This window comes from Pan paniscus, chromosome 14 (assembly GCF_029289425.2).
Source record: "Pan paniscus chromosome 14, NHGRI_mPanPan1-v2.0_pri, whole genome shotgun sequence".
NCBI lineage: Eukaryota > Metazoa > Chordata > Mammalia > Primates > Hominidae > Pan > Pan paniscus.
In genome coordinates, this window is record NC_073263.2 from 43585287 (window position 1) to 43605444 (window position 20158).

A 20158-nucleotide genomic window follows, 5' to 3' on the forward strand; every position below is an offset into this window, starting at 1 on the left:
CTGTTTATAAGCCACACTGTCTGTGGCATTTTGTTATGGAAACCCAAATGGACTAAGAAACCATGCTTTATCTCACTTCTAAATCTCTACTCATAACATCCTTTTGGACTGAAATTCCTATTGCCCTTTCTTCTCTAACTGCTTGGGGAATGCCTGCTCATTCTGGAACCCAACCTTCAGATAATCCACGAGGGCTTTCCTAAAACATTTTCACTCTTCATGCCTCAAGGAGAATTTACCACTGTCTCTGTATTAATTTGCTAGGGTTGCCATAACAAAGTACCACAAACCGCATGGCTTATGTAACAGAAATGGATTGTCTCATAGTTGTGGAGGCTCGAGCTCTAAAATCAAGGTGTCAGCAAGGTCGGTTCTTTCTGAGGGCTGTAAAAGAATGATTTGATTCAAGGTTCTCTCTTTGGTTTGCAAATGGCCTTCTTCCTATGTCTCTTCACATCTCCTCTCTCTCTGTGTGTCTATGTCCAAATTTCTCCTGGTTACGAGGGCACCAGTCCTATTAGATTAGGGCCCACCCCAGTGACTTCGTTTTAACTCTGTAAGATTATCTCTCTAAAGATCCTATCTCCAAATAAGGTCACATTCTGTGGTACTGGGGGTTAGGACTTCAACTCATGGATTTTGGGGGAAATAATTCCACCCATAGCACCCTATTTTATTTATTTTCCTCTATTTATGCTGTAATAATTTTTTGAACTAGAGTATTTGTTTCTGCCTGACATCTTCCACTAGTGGGAACCACATTTGATTTTTCTTTATTCCTGACCCAGTATAATTCCTAGCACAAGAGGCTGATTGCTAAACTCAGTTGGTCAGTTTTCTTTGTTTTGTTTTTTATTTTTGAGGCAGAGTCTGATTCTCTGTCACCCGGGCTGGAGTGCAGTGGCACCATCTCGACTCACTGCAACCTCCATCTCCCGATTCAAGTGACTCCCATGCCGCAGCCTCCTGAGTAGCTGGGACTATAGGTGCACGCCATTATGTCCAGCCAATTTTTGTATTTTGAGTAGAGACAGGTTTTTGCCATGTTGGCCAGGCTAGTCTCAAACTCCTGACCTCAAGTGATCTACCTACCTTAGCCTCCCAAAATGCTGGGATTACAAGCGTGAGCCACCACACCCTCAAATGGTTGGTTTTCTGATTGAATGATCAACCAACAAAAATCCAAAATGATGGTAGTCAACCTTCCCCATTTAATGTTTAAGAAGGACGATGGAAATACCTGTGTGGAATTCTACATTTACCTTTACCTTTTCTTATAGGTCCATCTCCCCCATTAGACTATGATTTCTTTGAGGATAGAACCATGTTTTATTCTTGATATAATAGAAATCATTAATTAGTAGCTTATCTGCTGTCTACCGTACTCTTCCTTTTTACAAACAAAAGCTACATTTTGTTGGGGAAGGCAACATGTCTCAGACTCCTCTGCAGATAAATGAGGCTATTGGATGGCGTTTTGTCCAATAAGAAGTAAATGGAAATGTGGACAGGACTTCCAGGAAAAGAGGAGAGGGCCCAGCTGGCATGTTTTCTTGCCCTTTGTCATTTCCCATTTTCCTATCTGGAATGCAGAGGCAGTGCTCAGAAGTGAAGCAACCAGTCTGTAACAGGTAAATAGAACACAGTAAAAATGGCTAAGCAGAAGGATAGAAAATATCTTTACTTCAACCTCATTCTTGAAAGATGGTTTCCTAGTACAAGATTCTAAGTTGACATTTATATCCTCTCAGCATGAAGAAATTTTTGCTGTCATTATTGCTGTTGAGAAGTTAGCCACCACTCTAATTGCCTTTTCTTTGTACGTGGATGTGTCTTCTACTTGCTGTTTTAAAAATCATTTCCTTCCTCCCTTTTGGTGTTTTGCTTCACTATAATATGTTTAAGTATGAATTTCTCTTGTTTATCAGACTTGTGACTCATTGGCCTTCTTGAACATGAGGATTGGAGTCTTTTGACAACTAAAAGCAATTATCAGTCATTATCTCTCCAAATATTGTATTTTTCTCATTATCTGAATTATATCTCTCTAAAGCTTTCACTAATATATATCAAATGTTCCTACTGTATTCTCCATCTCTCTTTACTCTCTTTCATACTTTCTATCTTTTAATGTCTCCGGACTGTATTCTGTATAGTTTCTTTAGCTACATCTCCCAATTGACTAATTCACTCTCTAGCTGCATCTGTCTTATCTGCTGTTTACATTGCCTTACTAATTTCAGGTTGTATGTTTATTACTTCTAGAAGCTCTAAAACTTCTCTAGTGACTCCTTTACAAATATATTTGGTTCTTCTTAGAAAATTTCTTATTGTTGATATTCTTCCTTTCCTTTATTTCTCAAAACATTAAATATATTTTATCTTTAGTATCTCATAATTCCAGTATATGAAGTCTTTGCGAGTTTGATTCTTCTGTTTATTTTTTCTGCTGGTTTTTACTTATGGCTTCTTTGTTCTTTAAGTGTTTTGTGAATTTTGACTGTAGACTGCTTATTTTTCTTATAACATTTTCAGTGGGAATTCTTTGAGAACTGACTTCAAATTCCTCTAAGAGTATTTGGATTTGTTTGGCTTAATAATATGATGAAAGACACCACTAACATGGGGCCACTTGATATTCTTAATTTTTTTTTGAAACACAAAGACATTGTGAATTAGACAGCAAACACACCGTGGTCAGGTTTAATGGTTTGAATTCTCAGGAGAGATTCCCCTCATCCTCTACCCAGCACCCAGGTTGATCCAGGCAAATTTCTTTGTTGTCCCTTCTAATGGTGGTTTTACTCCTTGTTTACTATTACACTGAAGGCATGGCCCTTTGGATACCAGCTTTATGTTGGGCGTTCTCTATAGGCTTCATTTCCTTATATGGACCTTAAGTTTCACTTCCTGACTCCTCTGATTTCACTAGACTAGCTCAAATTTTCCAGAGTTCAGCAGAAAATCTCAGAAAGAAAGACAACTTTGGCAATCTCTTTCTCCATGGGGTCTCTACTTTCACTTTGTTTTTGACCTCTGTGGATTCCTTTCTTATGCACCAGTCATTAGATTCTTTCTTCTCCAGCATTATGGTTGTTTCAGTTACCACATCCTTCAAGGCTATCTACAAGCCATACCACAAGAAACAGAAACAAAAATTGTTTGTTTACGTTGGTGAAAAATTTGCAAATAATCTGAATATTTACGCATAAAAAATTTATGGTACGTATACATGTATGGATGTACATACAAAATGTCATGAAATCATGAAAAGGAATGTGGTCGATGTACAGGTACTGGCATAAAAATATGTTTAACATATACTTTTAAATGCAAAGAGCTAGTTGCACAACAATATACATAACATGACTCTGTTTATGGTTTATGTTTTAAAAAATGAGAAACGTATGTTCTTTTGCAAAGACACGTTTTTATTTAAATGCACAGAAAAAGATCCAGATGCTTACAGACTAAATGTAAAGAAATTTTATTTATACCTTTTTTTAACTTTTTAAAATGAAAATGTATTCCTGTACTACTTGAGTTTATTTAAAAATAAACAAGTTTAAGAGATTATAAGTTATAAGGCATATGAAGCACTTAGTATAGTGCCTGACACATCATAAGAACTTAACAAATTTTTGCTTGTATTGTTATTTTCATTTAAAAGAAAGAATTATTGATACATAGTGGAGTATTGTATGATATGATGGTGGATTGTGCTGCTCTACTAATCAGTAGCAGACCTCAGATTGGAAACTTCATTTTTTTTTTTGAGACGGAGTTTCGCTCTTGTTGCCCAGGCTGGAGTGCAATGGTGCAATCTCGGCTCACTGCAACCTCCGCCTCCCAGATTCAAGCAATTCTCCTGCCTCAGCCTCCCTAGCTGGGACTACAGGCATGTGCCATCACGCCCGGCAGATTTTTGTATTTTTAGTAGAGATGGGGTTTCTCCATGTTGGTCAGGCTGGTCTTGAACTCCCGACCTCAGGTGATCTGCCAGCCTCGGCCTCCCAAAGTGCTGGGATTATAGGCATGAGCCACCGCGCTGGGCCTGGAAACTTCATCTTTTGATTAAAAATACCTATCTATTTCCAAACTATAATTTATAGATCACTTGTTTCACTTGCTGCTTTCAGATGTTAATAGGTATTATTCAAAAAAATCCAGGATAATGTATTTTTAAATGCTGGGTTACACAACTATAACAATTTTTGTTTGTTTTGTTTTTTAACAGTTAGAGTTATAAAATTCTAATATACATTATGAGTCTCAAAGAGGGAGATCTTGTATAAAACACTCCTCAACTTACTGAAACCTAGAATCCTTTCTCTCAAGCATCCCCAGGGACTTCTCTTCTATGAAACACCCTTTTGGAAATACTTCACTAGACCATAATACATATAACAGATACCACAATATCCATTTACTGGCTCTGAACAAATTGTGAGTTTTTATAGTCAAGTTGTCATGATGTTTAATGGATAGTGCATTCTCTTTTGTCCTTTAATTCATCTAGAACAGATTCCAAGTATAAACAATGACTTGTTTTGTAACCGAAGGCAAGAGACCTTCCCTGTTGAGACCTTCCCTGTCCATGTCTCAGTATACGAAACACTTCTTTGGATTAGCATTGACTAATGGATGGAAAATATGATGCATCTAGAGCTGTTTCTTGGCATCAGATAACCTAAAGCTAAACAACAGGGCAGGCATGAAAAATAAGAGGAGACAAAAACAAAACCCCTGATGTCCTTGTTCCTGCTGACTGTTACTACACAATTAAGATCCCTGCTGATTGGGAAAAAAAAATACACTACCATCTGTAATTGGATGAAAAAATATTTTTTGCACATGTTTGGACTGTATAAAGGAAAACTCAATGAAGTCAGAAGCTATCAAAACAAAATATGCAATTCATTAGCTCTAAGCTATATAAATAAGCTATGTAAATAATGAATGAATGTATACATCTTGCTAAGTATCTCCTTCCTCCACCTTTTACATCTGCTAATTGTAACATGTTTGCAGAGAGCTGTTATCTTGGCATTCTTCATCCTTTTGAAAATACACCATTCAAACTTGTTAATTTGTTCTTACAGCATCAGTTAACCAAAGGGCAGCATGGAGAAGAAGAGATTGTTACTGGCGGCAGGTATATGAGTTACTGGTGGCAAATCCATACGGGTCTGCAACAACCTCAATTCTTGCCTCCTCAGAAGAAAGAATTTGACTGAGGGGCATAAAGCAGAAAAAGAGACCAAGGCAAGTTTCAGAGCAGGAGTGGAAGTTTATTAACAAGGCTTTAGGGCCGGGTGTGGTGGCTTACGCCTGTAATCTCAGCACTGTGGGAGGCCAAGGTGGGTGGATCACGAGGTCAGGAGTTTGAGACCAGCCTGGCCAACATGGTGAAACACCATCTCTGCTAAAAATACAAAAATTAGCCAGGAGTGGTGGCAGGCCTCTGTAATCCCAGCTACTCGGGAGGCTGAGGCAGGAGAATTGCTTGAACCTGGGAGGCGGAGGTTGCAGTGAGCTGAGATTGAGTCACTGCACTCCAGCCTGGGCAAAAGAGTGAAACTCTTGTCAAAAAAAAAAAAAAAAAAACCCACTAAAAAGCAACAAACAAACAAACAAAAAACAAGGCTTTAGAAAAGGAAAGAACACTTGGAAGAACGTGAAGTGGGTGATGTGAAGAACAAGACTTAGATTATTCCAGATTGTGGGTGAACAACAAGTGTGGTGTTTAACCATGATCCTAGGACTTTATAGGCTGCCATCTTGCATCCCTTTCCCGTGATTCTTCTCTTGAGGTGAGCTGCCCACATGTGTAGTACCCTCCTTACCCTTGGGAAGTGAGCATACACAGGGTGTTTAGGAAGTTGTATGCATGCCCATCTGAGGCTTTCTTCCCTTTTCTAGTGGAGTGCCCCCAGAAGATCATATTCTACCATTTTGTCTCTTAATGCGTATGCCCAGGAAGTTGCTTCTCCCTGACATCGGCATTCAATTAACACTTTAATGTTAACAGCTGTGGATCAGCTGGAGACTGTCTCTCCCCGGCTCTGGCCACATTTTTTAGAGAGGTAGTATGATAATTGTTGAACCATCACCTGACATTCCTAGTGGGTGGCAGAGAAAAGCCCTGTCTTGCCTCCCTCATGTCTATGTCTAACTACCTGCAACAAGAAGATAAAACGAGACCCCCAATGTCTTTGTTTCTGCTGACTGTTAGCATCTTCAGACAGAACCATCCTTAGGCACATGCATTTTTACTATGAATGGTATATTAGGAATCGAGAGAGAATACAAGCTGAAGATGTAGAAAGGGGACTTGTGACTTCAATAGAAAAGAATTGCTTCCATTTTTTAACATTGGGGGTTAGGATAGTTTTGCTTCTGTAGTATGTGCAACTGGGCTGTCAAGCCCAGTTGATTATTCCAGATTGTAGGGGAGAAGGAGGTCTTTACTTCCAAGAATTGTCTGAAAAACAGAGAACTCTCCCTGGAACATGATTTTTTAAAAGCCTTCTAGAAGGAAAAGACCTCTTTGGTGACATCAGAGGGCTTCCTCATTCTAATCCATAAAGAAGTTCAGTTGAAGTGAATAGAAGTTCCTCCATGGCCTGAGATTGTAACATTACTTTTTTTTCTCAACTATGTAGAAAGCAAAAAGTGATAATTTGGATTCTTTCATTTTTTAAGCACAAAGTACTAAGTGCAGTGTTTCCTGACCCTTGCCTCTGAGTGGGTTAACGAGGTGAGGGCACTGGTGAGAAGGAGGTATATAGATTACTGTCTGTGACCAGGAAGTTCTCCATTCTGATAAGGCTGAATTTGATCATTCTATTAATAAATGCTGAAGTCTGGAATATGTCTTCTATTGTCCTATATTTGTTAAAATTGTTCATCTGTGCTCTCTTTCTACTCATGAAAATGACAGTGAAAAATAGCTGTCCATTAACACAAAAGCAAAATGTAATGCAGTAATGATGCTTGAAGCTTCCTGCAATGTTAGAGTTTTTAGAAATCATTAATAATAAATTACCAGCAATGCAATGGGCAGCTGATAACTCCTTCCTTTGGTAGGTAAAACTCTCCATTATAAAATAATAATACACTAAGTCATATGCCATAGCCTTCAGCAATTTTCTTAAAGTTATTTAAGACCAGTGTTGCCAACATTGAATTCATTTTACAGATAAGGAAACTGAGGCTATTTTACCCAATGATAATGTCGGAATGAGTCAGAATATTGTAATTGAAATCACTAGCTTAGTTCCAGATTTAAATTAAGGCCTCTCACATATTTGTAAATGTGACAGGCACCAGTAGAGATCATTGGTTAATGAGTGGAGGTTGGAGTGGAGATAGGGTTCCATTAATCACAAACTCTAGGCCATAGTTCTCAATGTGTGGTTTGGGGCCATATGGGGAGTAAGAAAATGTACTCTTGGAGGAAAGGAAACAAACACAAAGCTTGCAAACAGGAAGGCAAAACACTCTCGAGTCAAAGACCCTTGTTCATCAGCTCAAGGGCTCAATATTCAGTTATCAGTGTGTAGCAGGGTCCAAGGCATGCAGCAAGTCCAAACATGCTCTGAGATGCTTCTCTCCTCTCATTTCCCTTAGTTCCATTCAGCAATTATCCAAGAACCTGATGGCTTCCTCTTTATGACAGAGTCTGCAAGAATACAAAAAGGAAATAAAAATGGCCATCCAATTCGCAGAGCCCACATCCAATTTCCAGAGCCCACAAAGAGGAACTTCATGAAGGATAGTTCTGTCTGGTGCTATCATCCAAGACTTTATCTTTGTAATATGTGAAATCAGTCTGTTAGATAAAGATTAGCTCACACACTCAGTTTTTCTTCTGAAGAAGAACTTGTAGGAAGGTGAATTCTAAAATACAAATTGTGTGACTTTTGGCAGGACACTTCCCTCTGTGCCTTTGCTTCCTTATAGATAATGGGAGGTGGAAGGATTAAAATAAGTCAGGATCCTAAATCACTGGCCCACCAGAGAGCAGTGGCTTAAGCAAAATAGCTTAAGTTCCTCCCTGCTTCAAAATTTGATGGCGCTTTTATGTTAAGCAGCATTGATATTAAGCAGTCATGGTTCATTGTTCCACCCAGTTCTAGGCTAGATATATATAGCCTGATACTTTATAGACTTCTAAGGGATGATCCTCAAGCACATCAGAAATATAAGAAACCATGGAAATAACAAGTTCCTGAACATCTACCACTGCTTATGAAATAGTTGTAAATCATTTGTCTCCAACTATATTCTTCATATACTTATAAAATTCAGGACTCTATTCCAAGTGAGGAAGCAGATCTTCTCTTCAGTTCTGCAACTGTTGAAACTTTAGGTAGACTCAATAATAATGACTTAGGGCAAAACCTTAAAATTCAAGCTCTTTTAAGGAAGAACACATAATTTTAACCACATAAACAATCTTACAATCCTCATTCAGATCAGATACCATAAAACATTTCTTATCAGACCTTAATGAATAGAAATGCAATTTCTTATAACTTAAATTCTGAAAGAATTACGTGACATGAGACAGAAGAAGGACAAATGTATTGAACAAAAAAAGCCTGATACATCCTCATAAGGTTATTGGTCAATATTCCAAAAAATAGAGAAATAATCATGAATATATGTCTTTTTTTCTGGATATAAATAGACTTCACTTCAGGCTGTCATCTTCACTGTGTTCTTTCTTTTTTTTTTTTTTTGAGATGGAGTCTCGCTCTGCTGCCCAGGCTGGAGTGCAGTGGTGCGATCTCAGCTCACTGCAACCTCTACCTCCGAGATTCAAGCAATTCTCCTGCCCCAGCCTCCCAAGTAGCTGGGATTACAGGCATGCACCACATGCCTGGCTAATTTTTGTATTTTTAGTAGAGATGGGGCTTCACCATGTTGGTCAGGCTGGTCTCGAACTCCTGACCTCGTGATACACCCACCTCAGCCTCCCAAAGTGCTGGGATTACAGGCATGAGCCACTGTGCCCGGCCGACTGTGTTCTTTCTTATGTAAAGAATTTCAAAATGACCTGCCAACAGGGTCCCAACCACCCTGGAACAAAAGAAATGGCATCACCCACCCTGGTGTTCTAACAAGAAATTGCTTTGGAAGAGCTGATTGGCCTCTCTTTTCATATGACACCTGATTCATATCCTTGACAGAATTAATTTTCAATGAAAGGAGAGCTCATTACTAATTCATTGAAATGGCCCTGTGCATTGAGAGCCAATTCTCCTAAACTTGACTTGAACATCCTTGTGTGGCATCGTCCAGGAAAACAATCTTGCCTCCTTGAATGGCCTTTAACACCTAGAGCCAGGAAAATTCCCTGACACATTTAGACTCTGACTGGGGTCAATGTTCAGCACCCCACAAGCACTCCTAGGGATAGTGACACATTTTCCATCTTCTCTCTTGTTTCCATTACTCCCTGGGAAGGTTCAAATTAGGCAAGCATCAATATTTTGATGCAGTGACATGATAAATATCCACGGTCAAGGCTTGCAATTGCATTTTTGAAATGTCAGACAGAAGGGAGTAAAACAAGCAAATAAAACCAACCAAAAACACCACAAAGAGAAAATATATTAAGTGTCTTGAGAGATGTCCTGTAGAACAATCCCTTACAGAAAAAAAAAAGAAAAACCTCAATCTCAACATGTCTAAAACTGAATTTATTATTTTCCCTCCAAAACCCGGTCTGTGTTTCTTAGAGAATGGCATCACTGTTAAACCCACTTGTACAACCAAAGAACTAAAAAGACATCCTTGATGACTCCCTTGCCCTCAGCCACCATGTAGAATTCTTCACCAACGCCTGTTGATTTTACCCCTTTAATATCTCTTGACTCTGACTCCTCTCCATCTCCACTGTCATCACTATCATCCTTCATCTCTAGTTACTGGTTGTGTTAGGCCATTCTTGCACTGCTATAAAGAAGTATCTGAGACTGGGTAATTCATAAGAAAAGAAGTTTAATTAGCTCACAGTTCTGCAGGCTCTACAGGAAACACAGCAGCATCTGCTTCTGGGGAGGCCTCAGGAACAATCCAATAATGGCAGAAGGCAAAAGGGGAGCAGGCACATCAAATGGTGAGAACAGGAGCAAGAGAGAGGTACGGGGGAGGTGACACACTTTTAAATGACCAGATCTCACAAAAACTCACTACTACAAAGACAGTACCAAGACATGGGGGATCTGCCCCCGTGATCCATCTGCCCCCATGATCTCCCACCAGGTCCCAACCTCCAGTGCTGGGGATTACAATTCAACATGAGATTTGGGTGGGGACAAATATCCAAACTATATCACTGGTACAAACTGCTGGATTGTCTAGCCTCCTCTGTTAACTCTGACCTTCTACAATTTATTCTTATGCCACAGCTAGAATAATCTTTTTCAAACATAAATCCAATAGTAATATTGCTTTCTGGATAAAGTCCAAGATCTGTACATGACTGACAAAATTCTGAATGTTCTGGCCTGACCCATGTCTTCAGCTTGACTTTGAGCTACTTCTCTTCATACACTGTGATCCACTGTACTTTAGTCACTTGGACCTCCTTCCAGTTCTTCAAACTCATATGTTTACTTCCAACCACAGCATCTTTGAGGATGACATGTGCCCAATATCTAATGCTCTTTGGTTCACACTTCTTCTTACATTCACCTAATTAGCCATTATTCATCCTTCAGAGCTGAGATCAAGTGTCACCCTCTCAGAAAGGCCTTTCTTGATTCCCTCAGTCCAGCCATGTTCCTTGTCATAAAACTGTCTTCCTTTACTTCAGAGCAAACAGCTAATGTGCAATTTTACATTCATTCATCCTTTAATCTATTGTAAGTTCAATATAGGTGGGGACTATGTCTGACTTTCTTTTTTATCATTGTTTGTTTATTCTACCAGTTTCAGTGAGAAATATGTTTAAAAGCTTCCATTGTGATTGTGAATTTTCCTATTTCTGCTTTAATTCTATCTTTTTTTATACATTCTGAAGCTACACGATAAAACACACAAATTTAAGCCTATTTGATCATCCTAGTGGATTTTCACTTTTACAGAGGGTCCTTCTTGACTTGCAATTTACTTTGTTTTAATATTAGTATAACTATGGCAGCTTTCTTTTAGTTAGGGTTTGTATGGTGTACCTCTCTCCATTATTTCACTTTTTTTTCTGTATCTTGTATTCAAGATGCTTCTCTTGTAAGCATTGCATTATTGGGTCTTGTTACATTTTAATACAGTCTGACAATATAAATGTTAAGAATTATTTACATTTAATATAATTGCTGAAACCCTTGGGGTTTTTTATGTTATTTTTTCCAATTTGTTTCATCTGTTCTACATTTTTTCCTTTACTTTCTTTTGAGTTAATCAAATTTGTTTTGCTACTCCATTTTTTCACATCTTGGCAGTTATAAATAATCTTTTTACATACTTTCAAAGGTTATGTTAGAGATTCAACATGCATTCTGCTTTGGTTAAAGTATAATACAAATTTGTACTTTTATCAATTTCTGTACAATTGAAGCATATTTGAACATTTTGACTTTATCTTCTTTCTGCCTTTTAGGCTATCATTGTCATGTATTTTAAATCTACATATTAAAAATTTAAAACCTTTATTATTAGTAGTATTGGCTTATACAGTCAATATTTATTTAGATTTACTTACATATTTATCTTTCTTTTACTATTCATTCTTTGCTACAATTTTTTGCTGTCATTTAGCATCACTTTTCTTCTGCCTGAAAAACTCCCTTGTGTATTTCCTTTAGAGCAGGCATTAGTGACAAATTCTTCCGGAAAATACAGTGTTCAAGGCTGTGGGTCCAGCTAAAATTTTGCTGGAAACACAGAGAAGAGAGGACTTGTTGGGCTATATTCTATGATTATGAGATTAATGAAATCTAGACTTCAGGAAATTCTATAGGTCAAACAGCCTTAGATTTTCAACAGATAAAGTCTGAGGAGAAGAAAGGAATAGAGGGAGGTGCAGTGGATTAAAAGAGATTTATATATCAAACATTTTTTAATGGGCAATTCTAGACTATAGTGTCTAGGGATGCATATGTGGGTAATAAAGCTATAAACACAAGAAAGAGATTACAATAAAAGTGTAAAGGTTGCTTCTAGGGAAGGTGGTGCATTGCAATCAGGATAGCACACAAGGAACATTTCCAAGTGGCTGGAAAAGTTCTATTTCTTTATGGCAGTTACAAGAGTGTCTGCCTTAAAATAATTTATTAAGCTATACATTTGTTTTGAGTGGTTTCTGTCTTTGTGTTTTTTTATTTTACAATAAAAATATACAAAGTAAAAAATGAATTAGAAATTAGTAAAATTTCAACTTCAGTATTTTTATTATCTTACTTTGGCAGGGATATTTTACACTTTAGGATGACCTACCATTGTCTTTTGCATCCATAATTTTGGTTAAGAATTCAGCTGTCAGCCTTACTGTTCTTAAAGATAATGTGTCCTTTTTCCTCTATTAACATTTTATCTTTGTCTTTGGTTTTCAACAATTTTATTACTGTGCACGCTGCTGAAGTTTATTTGTATTTGTCTATCATTGGATTCATAGTGTTTCTTATAACTGTGACTTCAAATATTGCTTCTACCCATTCTTTCTTTTTTCCTCTTTCTGACATTACGATGTCCTAAATATCTCTTACTGTCTTTTTATCTTGTTTGACTCTCTTTTCCTCTCTGTGGTTCAGTCTAGATATTTTCTACTGACCTATATTCTAGTTCATTATTTCTTTCTTCAGCTATGTTCAGTCTGCTCCTAATTAATTTCTTGAATTTAAATTTTATTTATTGTGTTTCAGTTCTAGAATTTCCTTCTTACTCTTTTTTATAGATTTTAGTTTTCCGTTGAAATTCTCCATCTCATCAACAACTTTCATTCACATATTTAATAAAGTATTTAAACTCTGTGTCTGATAACTCCAGGATCGATATAGTATCTAGATCCCCTGTGGATCTCTTTCTATTGTCTCCAAATGATTTTTGGTCACTTGGCTTATCTCCTTGTATTCTAGAATATTTTTAAAAAGAATGCTGGGCTTTATTCTTTGAAAAATTATAGAGATTATTTGAAGTTCTGGATGATGTTATCTTTCTTCCTAGAGGTTAATGCCAGGCAGTTAAGTGAACCAAGTCACCTTAGTCCAACTGGGCTGAGCTGCTTTTACTTTTTGTGAGAGCTGGTCTATACCTAGTTTGCCTTTATGCTTAGATTGCTGTCTTTGAGGGATCCCAGCTGAAAGCCTAGGGTGTTTCTCAGTGCCTCTCCTCATTGAGCCATGACCTCCAATTTTGTTCATGAGATTGTGAAAACTATCTTCAGCCACTTATGAGCAGGCTAATGCTTCAAGGACAAAGTAGAACTGCATTTTGATCTTAACTTCTTTGTATTTATCTTCTCTCTGGAATTTTGTCTACTGATGCCCTTGCTGCCTTGATAGCTCTCATAATCCTTCAAGTAGTTTTTAAAATATATTATCCATTTTTTTCCCAGTTCTTTGTGAAGTGTTGGTCTAATAGAAGCTAGTCTGTCATAGTTACAAAAAAAAGTCTCTTTAACTACTATTTATTGATCATTTACTCAGAGGTCCTGTTATTTCCTCACATCACTCTGAGTTTTTTCTTTATTGAACTCTCCACAGTTTATAATTATTTTTATGTTTCTTTATTTGACATCTGTTTCCCCCTTAGACTGAAAACTCAGTGGGCCATCAGGAATCATGTGTTTTGCTTGTCACTGAATCCTTGATATCTAGCCCAGAATAGGCACTCAATAAATATTTTTAAAAAATGAATATAGGCTCTTGGTCTAAGCATTTTACATACTTTATCTCATTTAATCCTTTCCATAACCATATGAAGCAGGTATTGTTAGCTCTGTTTTAGTGAAGAGATAACAGAAAATTAGAGAGATAAGTAACTTCATAAGGTCATTATATGTAAAATGTTCTGTAAAACTCCTCTTCCTGGGCGCCTCATCATTATGCTTCTACAACCTGTTACGTGCAGCCAGCTTTTTATTTTTCAATATACGGGTTATAAAATGTGTTCCAGTTCCTTCTCTTCATTTTCTTCTTCCTCCTTTTGTTAATATTTCATGCCTTGTTTTTTTAGGCCTTCAGTGCTCATAAGCATTTCATTACCCAGTGAGCTGGAAAAATAAAAGACGATGAAGCTCACATAGCTGAGCAAGGAGTCTATGCTCCAAAACACCAAGAGGAGGGTGCGTCCTCCCCTCCCCTCCGGCCACAATTGGTAGCTTTGGTAATTAGACTCATTCATTTAAAAATTTTAAACATTTAATTTAATTTTCTTTTAAAATACACTTTATTTTTTAGAGCAGTTTTAGGTTCACAGCAAAAATGAGCAGAAAGTACAGAGAGTTCCCACATACCCCCTCACACACATACAGACTGGTGCATTTGTTACCATCGATGAACCCACATTGGCTCATTCATTTTTATGCTGTATAAAACCATCTGGAATCGTGTGTTTGCCCAGTTTCAGCTACCTTGTGTTAAGAGTCCTCTTTTGACCTGCAGTTAAAATTAAAAAGTCTCTGCTTCTTTGTCAGCATTCATTCTGTTCTTAACATGCTGCGGTAAAGTTCACTTACCCCTGAACTTTGACCATTCTAGCACATTTCAGCGTTTGCATGCTCAAAACCAAGCAATTAACATTAATATGCATTCTTAAAGGAAATCAGGTACAATCTCTGGAAGCCGTAAAGGATCACATTGTCACATTGAGTCTGAAATCTTGGTGATGCTGCTCACACTCATGGTGCTCTCTCCTCCTGCCCAACAGACCAAGGCCTGGCTCAGGTCCCACCACAGCTGTGAAGCCTGTTCTAACAAGCTCCATCCCACAACAATTTTTTTTTCATCTTTGGCATCATATCTGGTTTCAAACGCTCCCAGAGAAAGTCATTAACCCTCTCTGAGCTTCAGTTCTCTTTTCTGAAAATGTGGATCAAAACACCTCCTGACAGGCTTGTAGGTCAATTTACATGCGCCCAAATGTGTCCAGGAGAGGCACAGAGCAGACAGGCAGGAAACATCAGTACTCCCCCTCTCCTTGCCTGCCCAGGGAAGTTTTCCTGGAGGACAGGTGCACAATGTGGGAGACAAAATTGTAAAACTATATGCAAATGTGCTTGGACACAGATTCTAGCAGAGAAACAACACCTCTGTGCTATCAAGTTCCTTCTGGATTTGTAAAGAAAGGGGACTAAGAAGTCGCCGGAGCAGAGCAGGGGAAAGATAGTAGAGCTGCCAGTGAAAGTCAAAGAAAAAGTGGGGAACAGGACACCATGCGGCCCAGGAATATCCATCCATTTGTGGGCAAAGGGAAATGGAGCACAAAATGGCTACTCATCAAGACAGGTAGCCCTTTGCAGTCTCCATCTATGTGGAGACTGAGCTTTCAGTCACAGTACACAAAGGACATGGGTGAGATTTGGACAGATAAGGAAGAGGAAAATGGTTTCTGAAGGGGGAAAACAGAGAGATCCGTAACTCTAGGGCACAAAATAAAGGTATTTAAGCACTCTCACAGCACACCGAGACAATGAGCAAACCCACTTGACAGGGGTCAAGTGCCTGGAAAGTCAGAAGGAAGCTGATAGTAAAGGATTTTGAATGTCTGGTTCAGGACAATGGGTTTTATCCTGCTATCAGTGGGGAGCTATTGGGGAACTTTGAGCTGGCGTATCACGTGATGACTGAGATACTTGAGCAGCACACACTGCAGGGGAAACAGGCCAGAGAGCAAGTTCAAGGTTCTTACAACAGTCCTGGTAGGAGCTGAGAAGGCCTCACCTTAAATGGTTACAATGCAAATGGAGCAGAAGGAATTTGTGTTCAAGCCCTGCCTTTTAAAATATTCCCGTGGCCTCAATTTCTTCTGGATTCTTTCCCAATACCACTATATGGCAGACTCCAGGTGTTTAAATATGTTTTTTTAAAAGTTGGTGAGCATTTTATATATATATATATATATATATATACACACACACACACATATATATATACATATATATACATATGTGTGTGTGTGTGTATATATATATATATTTATTTAAAAGTAAAAGAAGATAATAAAATGGCCTTAATTCTGAGGATTTATTTAAAAAGAATTGTAAGAGAAAGAATTGGCAAACCTTCTCCATAACCGACCATCAAAGAGAGATCCAGAATACAGTATAATGTAACATAAAAACCGGTGCTATTCCACTCAGGAAGCAAAGAGCATAACTATGACAACCATTGTGATTTTTCTTTTATAGTAGACAGGCTCAGCACAGGCAGAAAGAAACAAAAGCTTCTTAGCATTCATGAGTATATTGTTCCAAAATGCAGAAGGTGAAAGTCATGGTCATGGAGAAGTCAAGTGACCTGGGAAGAGAATTGGCCATGGCTCCCCAGGTGAGGAGGAGACAGAAATGAAGCTGGGAGACTTACACCCTTCACCCTCGTTCATGGAACCAAGCTCAAGCCTCCCTCCCCTGCTCGCAGTATAAATTGAACAGAGAAGTATCAATGAGTATCCAACTGCAGGGCTTAAGGAGGAATATTTTGGGATGTTTCAAGATGCAGAAAAGGATCCAAACATCAGTTCTCAAATGAACGATGAAACACAGCTACCATTTGTTGAGACCCCTTCTGTGCCAAGCTCTAAATGCCCTTCTGCTGTCATGTCACCTAATTCTCACCATCGAAGTGGATTTGGGGATGGTCTTCATCCTATTTTATACATAAAACTATGAAGCTCAGAGACCTGCAGTAAGTAGTCCAAGACCTTAGTGTAGAGCCAGGATTAAAATCCAGCTATCCCTCCCTCCAAGGACCTATTTGCTTGCCTTGTTGTGGCATTGAATATTTTCACACATAAGGCTTATAAAGTGGGGAGAAGACACCTTTATGCAGTGCCTGTGTTTTGTTGGCCTCATTTGTGTCTTATTTTCTAGTCCAAAACATCACAGTCCTCCCACTGCACAGCTGCCTCTACCTGGCCTGTGCCGTCTTGCGAAAAGCTCTTTGGTGTGGCTGGCCAGACTTCAGAACTGCATGTTTCTGTTGAAGAAAAAAAAGTCTGAGTTAGGAATTTAGTCTCACTTAGACTCAGCCCTTTGGCCTGAATGCAGAGAAAGAAGTCCAAGTCCCTGAAGTCCAGAGAAGGAAGAGTTTCTGGAGCTAAGCCAAGGTGACCTTTCAACAAGGAGCACCCTTTATTGAGGCAAAGAACAGAATCTTTGCTCTTTTGCTGAAGGTGCCCCCTCCACTTAGAAAACTGTTTCCCCCACTCTCCCCTTGGCCGACTCCTGCTAGGCATTCATAAGTCCCAAGTCAGGAATTGCCCCTCTAGGACACCCACCCTCCTACCTCCTGTGTTCCCACCACACCCGTGCTTTCCTCTGACATCACACTTGCCCTTTAGGTGACTTCTCTCCTGCTAAACTGTGAGCTACTTAAGGTCAGCATTCGGTTTTACTCTGCTAAGAATCCCTAGTGCTATAAACTTTTGTGGGATTGGCCCACAAAAGTGGCCAATCCAAGCCTTTGTGGGGAGTATTAGAGTAGGGTTTAGATCTGGAGTACAGAGAGGGCCAGACACCTCCTACCTGACTCCAGAAACTTCCCCTCTCCTCTGCCACCCCTCAGACTTTGATGCTCTTTCAGTCATTGGTAGCAACGATACCAGAAATGCCTTAGGAGATTCACCTTTGTCTGTGAAGCTGGAGGTGTCAAAGGAGTTCTGCTCTTTGCTTTGGGTTCATGGTTCATTCCGGGAGGCTGAGAGCTGAGGCTCTGCCCTGGTGGATTCCTAGCAGAGGAGAAGGAAGGTGCAGTTTCAGAATCCCACCTGATTATATTTACTTCGGCAGTTATGGCTAAAGGTGCTCTAGGTTGGGGAAACAAGAATCAGAGGATGTTTCCTTCCCATTCGACAGTATATATCAATCAACATGACTTTCTTGAGTTAACCCCAACACCTTCAAGTACGATTAAGAGGCAGCCCAGAGAACCTGGTGCAAGCCCTGAGCTGACACAGTGCAGGATGAGAAGGCAGACACTGGGGAAGGAAGTTCATCTCTCTGCAGATACTGTAGGTAACTGAGTGTGCATGGGGCTACTGCCCTAGCCAGGCCATGCCCCGTTCAACTTTCCACCAAATATCTCTCCTCTGCGCCAGCTTCTGAGGATTGGACAGAAGCCAGGTGGTGCTGCAACCATGAAGACCCATTATTTGCTAACTTGGGCTACTCTCCTTTTGGAACCCTCACCTGCAGGTGACCCCCATGCTGCACAGCTGGCTCAGGGTGGTGGTGGAGCCTCCTGTGCACGAAGCTCCTGTGGGGTGCTGCTGCCCTGGGCTCCCTTTTCCTCATCTGTGTGCTCTGTCTGTTTACTCTTTACCTAAGGATTCATGAAACACACGTGAAGCAAATTGGCAGCAGGGATTGGTGGCCAGACAGATCCAAGGTTGAAGTCCCTGATCTTGTACTTGCACAAGTTGTCTGTTGTCCCTGGGCCCTATTTTCTTTATCTATCCAATGAAGCTAAAAATCCCTACCTTGCAGGCTGTTGTGATGATGAAAGCTGTTTCTTGACCTTAAGTACACATTAGAATTCCCTGGGGAGCCTTAACGTGCCAATGCCCTGGTCCTACCCAATCAGTCTTTGGAGAGTAGACCCAGGCACCAGTATTTTGAAGATTCCTGGGAGATTCCTAAGCGAACCCTAGGTTGTGACCCCTGGGTTACAGACAATGTGTATAACCTGAGTGACATACTGCTTTCAGAATAGACTATCCCATTAATAAATGATACCAATATTACTATAATATTATTGCTGCTCCTAATCTTCCCTCTACCAAGAAAGGAAGTACGGTTATGGGCCTAAAATATCCAAACTGTAAATAACAGAGCACATATAAGTGACATCACTAGGCTCCAAGCTTCTCAGTGAGATAATAACAAGAGTGACTTGAAATAGCCAGTCAGCTGTGAGGACCCCAGTTCTTTAAAATACGTGCATGCCATCTCTCACATCCCTGCCTCATCCAGCCTGGGTCTATGCCAGTAGAAACTTTTCCAGTTAAAGCCCAGTGCCTTTATTTCCAGTACTGATTGTCGCCTGGGAGACAGCTGTCAACTTGTGCAACCCAAGTTACCTTTGCTCTGCAGTAAATAGATGAGTCACAGTTGGTCCCAGCAGGTCAAGGAACAAGCAGCCCTGGGCCATCCTGTCTGGTGGCTGAGGCTGCTGAGACAATGCCCTTGGTGCCTATGAAGGAGTCATAAAGTTGGGCTTGACACTCTTTAAAGTTGTCTTAGTTTGCTGATTGTTTGGCTAGAGGGACTGGTGTTGAGCCCTTCCTGGCTGTATTAGGGCTTTGCATGATAAGTGTAATTAGGGTGAGAGGAGGCTGAGCAGGCTTCAGTGTCTGAGGTGGCAATGGGTCAGGCAGAGCAGTGCAGGTCATTGACCTCAGTAGAAAACCCCCAAGCTGCACTTTAGATACCAGGTCCCTTCTTTTTCCAAACTAAAAATGTCCTGGGTGTTGGTAGCAGAAGGGCCGACTATAGGTTAATGTTGCTACTTATCCTGATTTGTGGGGCAGGGAGGGCTAGCTTTAGTTTTAAGCCAAATGTTTAAATGTTTCTCAAATCTATCTACGTCTTTACCTCCAAACCACCCAAGTCTGGGCCAGAATCATTAAAAGATGGTGCACTTGTGCCGACTCAACAGCCACAGCCTCCCACCAGGATCCCCACATTCTCTCCTGCCTCACAGAGCAGCCAAGATGATCCAGCCTCACCTCAGGTCAGACCATTTCACTCCCAGTGTGAAACCCTTCCGTGATTCCTTGATACTTTTGGGATCAAGCCTGACCCTTTGATGTGGTCTCCAAGCCTAGGTCAGCCTGACCATCATCCTCTTACCGCCTGACATTGCTGCAGGTGGGTGGAAGGCCTCGGCTCCTCTCAACTCCAAGCTTCTTTTCCTTTTAGGTCTTGGAACCACATTCTTCCACCCACCTGGGGCACTTTCTCAAGCAAAACTCTCAGCCGCCTTCAATTTTG

The 20158-nt window shown here is 39.8% G+C and overlaps 2 long non-coding RNA genes across 4 annotated transcripts in view; one reads left to right on the forward strand and one right to left on the reverse strand.

Moving 5' to 3' along the window:
* LOC103784280 (uncharacterized) overlaps positions 1 to 20158 on the forward strand; it is a 197688-nt gene that overhangs the window by 47189 nt on the left and 130341 nt on the right. The window lies entirely within an intron of this gene.
* LOC134728412 (uncharacterized) overlaps positions 14352 to 20158 on the reverse strand; it is a 43121-nt gene continuing 37314 nt past the window's right edge. For both annotated transcript variants that reach the window (XR_010109679.1, XR_010109678.1), the window contains 2 exons: positions 17793 to 17895; positions 14352 to 17144 (listed from right to left, as the gene is read on the reverse strand). This is a non-coding gene — a long non-coding RNA (uncharacterized LOC134728412). The remainder of the gene's footprint in view (positions 17145 to 17792; positions 17896 to 20158) is intronic.